The sequence below is a fragment of the Rhagoletis zephyria genome, unplaced genomic scaffold (genome assembly GCF_001687245.7).
Source record: "Rhagoletis zephyria isolate East Lansing unplaced genomic scaffold, Rhagoletis_zephyria_1.1 Rzeph_scaffold_02709, whole genome shotgun sequence".
Lineage (NCBI taxonomy): Eukaryota > Metazoa > Arthropoda > Insecta > Diptera > Tephritidae > Rhagoletis > Rhagoletis zephyria.
The window spans coordinates 36,889-43,747 of NW_016159793.1; positions in this window are offsets into that span (position 1 = coordinate 36,889).

The window sequence follows — 6,859 nt, forward strand, 5'->3', positions numbered from 1 at the left end:
AAAGAAGTCTGATGAGGAAATGTGGTGATTTCCGAAATAGCTATCACTTCTACCATTTTTTCAAATTGTTGATGCTTTTCCACAATAAATTTTTCATTTAAAAATGGCCTCGAGCTCATTATAAAAATTGTTGAATATAATTTTATATTATTCTTTTTTAATTTAATAATTTTCTGTATACCATTTAATTTAATTTAGTTTTTTATTTTATTTTAGCTTATTTTGTTTTATTCTATTTTACATATTTTTATTTTCATTTAATTTTATTTAAAGTTTCAGTAAATTAGTTATTTAGTTTTTTTTTTTGTTTTTTTTTCTGTTAATATATTTTACTTTTTATATCTCATTTTATTTTCTTTAACTTTGTTTTCTTTTACATACTTTAATTCATTTTACTTTATTTTATTGTTTTATGCTATTTCATATATATTTTTTTTTTTATTTTGTTACCAGAATTTTTTCATTTCATTTTAAGTATTTTATTTTATTTTCTCTTAATTTATTCTGTTGACTTTAGTTAACGTTGTTTTATTCTATTTTTTTTATATCGTAGTTTTAATTTTATTTTGTTTTATATTTTTATGTTGTGTCTTATTAAATTAATTATTTGGTTGTTTTAGTGTATTATCTCTTGTGATTTATTTAACTTTTTGTATCTCATTTTATTTTACTTGACTTTATTTTATAGTTTTATTCTATTTTTAATCGGTTTCAAAAAAGGAGGTTATCAATTCGTCGTTAACATGTTAACAGATTTGTTTTTTAAGAAAAGTGGTACCTTAAAGGTGGTCCCATACTAATTTGGTTTAATTCCGATTATTGGATCATAAAGAAATTAACGGTACTCTTAAATTTTTATATGATAATTGAGTCGGTTTTGTTTTTTGCTTAAAAATTACTTGCAATTATATTATATTTTTAATTGAATTTGTTACGCATTTTTATTTTTTATTTTTTGTTTGTGTATTTTATTCTATTAATCTTAATTTATTCTATTTTGTAGATCTCATTTAATTTTATTAAATTTTTTATTTTATTTTAATCTAAATTTTTTTTGTATCTTAATTTTTCAAGTTAAATTTTAAACTACGTAAGTTCCAGGTTGTTTTACTTTTCATTTTAACTCACTTTATTTTATATATTTTATTATCCGATCTGTTCGTAATTTAATCATCTGTATGTTACCAGGCTGGTCTGATCTAAGTGTTTTGTGCAAATTATTAGTTTTGGCTAAAAATGTTTTAGTGAAACGCTGGACCAGAGAGTGCAAAACACTTAGATCAGACCAGCCTGTTCACTTTATTTTATTATTTTATCTTATTCATTATTATAATTGTTAATTTTTTCAATAAAAAAAAACATAATTTTCTTGAATGGTATAAGATTCCTTTATTAGCAACCAGCAATCAACCCTTGTGAACAAACAAAATTCATTCTGTTTAGCATTTTGAGAGGAAGATTAAAATTGCATCCCCTATTTCTTTCTCTATGCGAAATGGATTAGCAATGTCTGTATATGTATATATATCCACATAACTATGTACGTACGTATTTAAATAGTTGCATAGATGTGTACAGTATCGTAAAATTTCATTTTGTGGCATTAACCACTGATTGTCTTTGTTGGTAACCACTAATTGTGTAAAGCAGGATGTTAACGCTCTGAAAAGGACTATGCAGAAACGTATACCCCTCCAAAGGTAACTTGCTTATGAAGTTTAAAAGTTGAACTAAAACAAGTAGTTTAAAAAGAAATTTTTAAAGACAAGCCCTTTTAAGTGATTAATAAAACAAGAAAACTCGACCGCCGCACCTCCTACGGGCAAAATTTTTTTGGGTTTATTTCTTTCTATTTAAGTAATAAACGTTCTAAATATGAAACAAATCGTACCATAAGTAACGGTTTTCCAAAAATCTACGCTACCGACCGCTATTGCATTGTCATCGTGCAAATATTCGAACACAGGATTTAGGATGAGTAATCAAAACTCTTTTTCTCCTTTGCTGAAAAATTAACAACCCTAATATAGACAGATTATTAATATTCCTAATATTGAAGGCGGCCATGATATTAACATGCATATACATGTACAACAACCTAAAGTCCACCAAACAAGCTAAATATGTATGTTTCTGTATTGGTCAATAAAAAAAATCGCGCTAAATTAAGCTTCCTCAAGGATACCAAGCTTTTTCAAAGCATAGAAATTGATCAGTTACTTCTGGATGGTTCTATAAACGATGAAGAAATACCAAATGATGAAATAAGCGAAGAAAGACAAATATTTGGGGCTTGCGTCAGGAAAAATTCAAAATCCAAAAAAAAGCTTACTATTCAATGATTACGCCGAGGATTTACATATATTTTCCAGGTATGTATATATGTACTAGGGCTCGTAAAATTATCCGACTATTCGACTAATCGGTTAACCGATTATTCGATTCGTAACCGTTCGCATGCTTATTAGTCGGTTAATGGTATTCGAATAGTCGCCCGCCTTCGATTATTCGAATAGTTGCTTTGCTTCGACTACTCGAGCATTGTAGCAAATCGAATTTCAGTAACCGAACTTTCATTGAAACTTCTTTGACAAATGAAAAAATTTTTTTTTAAATTATATACATGCACACATATGTATGTATATTCAGATACAAAAATGAGCGAACGCAAAAGGAGCTGGGTTTGGGATTTTTTCGAAAAATCAGAGGACGAAAAGGAAGTAACATGTTCCATATGTGGTGCAGTTTTGTGCTACAATCATCCACATCCTCACTGAACAAACATTTAACAAAAATCCATAACAAAAACTCGCCAAAATGAGAGGTAGGTATTGCTTTAGCCATTGTCTCTAAAATATTTCGCAATAACATTTCAATAATTAGCGCACATTCTTGCAAAAAAAGTTTGCCTTAATTTTGCACATGCAATCTTATATATGTACTACGAATGTAACAAGACTTTTCATATATGTATATGTATCTGTAAATGCAAAAAAAAACTCGAACTTAAAATATTCGATTAACCGAAAATGAACGGTTAGCCGAATAATCTAAAGTGAACGGTTATCCGAATAGTCGACAGCTTTCGACTACTCGAATATTGCTAACCGATTAACAGTAGTCGACTTCAGTCAGATTCGAATAATTCGGTTAATCGATTAACCGAATTGCCCGAGCTCTAATATATACATACCCAGTAGAACTTGGGATCATTGTGCGATTGCTCGGTGAGTACTCCCTTGGAGTATAGGACTCCCTATGCTTCTGTGTATAAGCATGTAATTTTGTATACTCCCTTTAACACGGGATGTCCTAGGGTGGCGAGTAATCCCTTTTACCTCCTAAATGAGCAATCAGGGAGTTCATTCAGAACTTAACTGCTCGCTTAGAATATATCCCATTACTCTCCTACCGAAACCGAAAAATCTCGGTTAATGCTCATGCCTCAGAGAGCATTCTTTACTTGCTCTCTTAGGAGATCTCCTATTTGACTTCTAAGCGAGTAATAAAGGAGTACAAAACCGACAAATCTATCTTGTTGCTCCGAATTCAGGTCAAGAGGAGTACTCTTTTATTTCTCATATAGGGAGATCTCCCTTCAAATTCTAGTGGGTATATACCAGTTACGCCTTTTCAAATGACAACGAGTGAAATTAGACGGATGGATCGACGTGGGATACTCATAGCAATTTGTTGTATATGGCTGCGAAAAAATATGAGGAAGGCAGCAACAGATTGAATCGGAGGAGTATAGCAACAATTTCCGCTACAGAAATGTAGCAATTTTGAAAGCGCTATCGAGTTCTGCATACTATTGGTCTCACCGCGAAATAGATCTTCTGGCCCTGATTCGTAAACTTGGCAAGCCAACGCCTTTTTTCACTATGAGTGCGAACGAAATTGGATGGATTCTACTCTTAAAATTGCTGCAGAATATGAAAGCATGATAAAAGCATAGTAAGGTAAAACCGTTCTCTCAATGCGTAGGGCCATGATTTTTTTTTGCAGTTTGCCAACATTTTAAAATCGTATAAAATTGAGAGTAAAACAAGTAAGAAAGTCTAAGTTTGGGCGGAGCCGAACATTAAATACCCGGCGCAAGTATTAAATATATGTTTTTTTCACCCTTCCGAAACCTTCCGTTAGATGGTAAGCCGAGGTGTATCAATTTTTAGTAAATTAGCGTCCTTCAATTTCGAAATATTGAAGTTTCAAGCATTTCTTAAATTTACCGTTATATGAGAATCGGCCGTTATTTTAGTCCGATTTCAATAATTTTCAACGTTTTGCTTACACGTGGCAAGTACAATAACCATACCGAGTTTGGTACAAATTGGTAGAACGGTTACCGATATACTTATATGTGATCATAAGTGGGCGGTGCCACGCCCATTTTCCAAAATTTTACCATAAACGTATTTCTTGGTAAAGAATTGTTGCAAGCATCAATTTTGAATAAATTAGCTTCAATATTTAATGATTTATCGAAGATTTTGTATTTCTCTAAATTACCGTTATATGGGATGTGGGCGTGGTTATTGTCCGATTTTAAAAAGTTTCGGCGATTTTTTATGCTGTACCAAGGCCAACAACTGTGCCAAGTTTGGAAGAAATTGGTGCAGCGGTTACCAAGATATACACATGTAACCATAAGTGGGCGTGGCTACGCCCATTTTCCAAAAATTTATAATATTCTTATTTTTCGTCTAAAACTTATTATAAATATCAATTTTGAGTGAATTATCTCCAGTAGTTACTAAAATATCGCAGTTTTCGTATTTCTGAAAATTACCGTTATATGGGAAGTAGGCGTGGTTATTGAGCGATTTTAAAAATTTTCGGCCATTTGGTATGTTATGCGAAGGCCAACAACTGTGCCAAGTTTGGAAGAAATTGGTGCAGCGGTTACCAAGATATACACATGTAACCATAAGTGGGCGTGGCTACGCCCATTTTCCAAAAATTTATAATATTCTTATTTTTCGTCTAAAAATTATTGTAAATATCAATTTTGAGTGAATTATCTTCAGTAGTTACTAAAATATCGCAGTTTTCGTATTTCTGGAAATTACCGTTATATGGGAAGTGGGCGTGGTTAAAGTCCGATTTCGCCCATTTTCAATACCAACCTACCTTGGATTAAGGGAAACCTACATACCAAATTTCGTTGAGATATCTCAATTTTTGCTCGAGTTATCGTGTACACGGACAGACGGACAGACGGACAGACGGACAGACGGACGGACAGACAGACATGGCTTAATCGATTTCTTTTTTCATCCTGATCATTTATGTATACATTTGTCTATATCTATCTCGATTCGTTATGGCTGTTACAAACAACCGTTATGTGAACAAAATTAATATACCCTTGTGCACAAGTGCGCTCGGGTATAAAAAAGGAATTGTTCAGAGTTGTTGTTGTTTGAGATTGAAAATGAGAATGTGAGTGTGAGTTTGTGTGTAAAATTTTAAAATTAAATTGCTTGCAAACGTCATGAATTTGAAAAATTCCTCTCAGCGGTTCTACCTTCCTATTCCTTTTATCATGTATGAAAGACTGACGGATAATTTTTGAGGATAAAGCAGCTGCATTAAAGTGGTTGCACAAGAGTACACTCGTCAATGAGGATGCTGTCACCTGTGCTATTTATTTTGACAAATTAGTCAACACATTAATGGCTGTTCTACAAAGGCGAGGCCTTATGCCCGTTTGGACAATACAGAAAATTTTAAACGAATGGAATTCCAACGTCGTGGAAGACCACATGCGCATATTTTCCCTGCAGGGAAACCGCGGACTAGTGAATCAAATTTCTAGTTCCGTACTAGGTCTTTATCGCCAAAAAGGAACTAGTCCGATAGGAACTAGATCCCCACAAAAAAAAAATTTTATTCCGTTTTTTCACTAGAAATATAATATAATATAACCTCTAATGAACAATATTATAAAATACTTTCTGTGGGAATCAATCAGCCACAAGTATTCTTAAGGCGAGAGCCATGCAAAAAATGGCTTAATCCGTTTCTGTTAAATATTTAAGAACTTAACATGGATTTGCAGTCCCTTTTAGGCGAATATTCTTTTGCAATGTACGTCAATAAATCAAATAAGAGAATAAGTAATTTACAGCGACAAATCGTTGAAATAACAGAATAATATCCGGATTTGAGGGGTGATTGAAATTACGAGAAAAATGAGCATCGGTTTGTTGAACTCCGTGGAAATTTTAAGCCAAGAAGCAGCTTGGTGGATGCTTCGAAAGTTATTGTCACAAGCATCTAGATTAGTTATATTCATCCCAACATCATGGCCTATAGATCGACAAAGATTGCAGAAAGCACAGAAGGAACTGGCAGTGCTCAATGGCAAATCCACTGAACTTTGAAGAGATAATCTCATCGATAAACATGAATGACGGCCCCAGATATGGAATGGCCTCCCTCTCTTGCTCGGTTCCACAGAGCACAGAGAAATTTAATGACAACAGTGAATACGAGAGAGAGACTCAGTAAAAAACATATACGATATAGAAATTGTGATATGACCACTCAATTCGAAGAGTACAAAAGCAAAATGGTCACCTTACTTATTTCCTTTCGCAACGAATAAATGGAAATACTTTCAGAGTCACAATTCCTTCAAATTTATGTAAAAAATTAAAATATTATAGGGGGGAAGAATATTTTTTCAACATATATCGTGAATAACATACTAAAATAGTATGTACTGAAGTAGACAAAGCGCAAAAAAAATGTTCAGAAAAGTGGAAAATTACCCAAGTACCATGAACATAAGAATTTTTCGACAATTTGTGATGTTTCACATCTTTACATTTTAGGATGGATTTCAGAATAA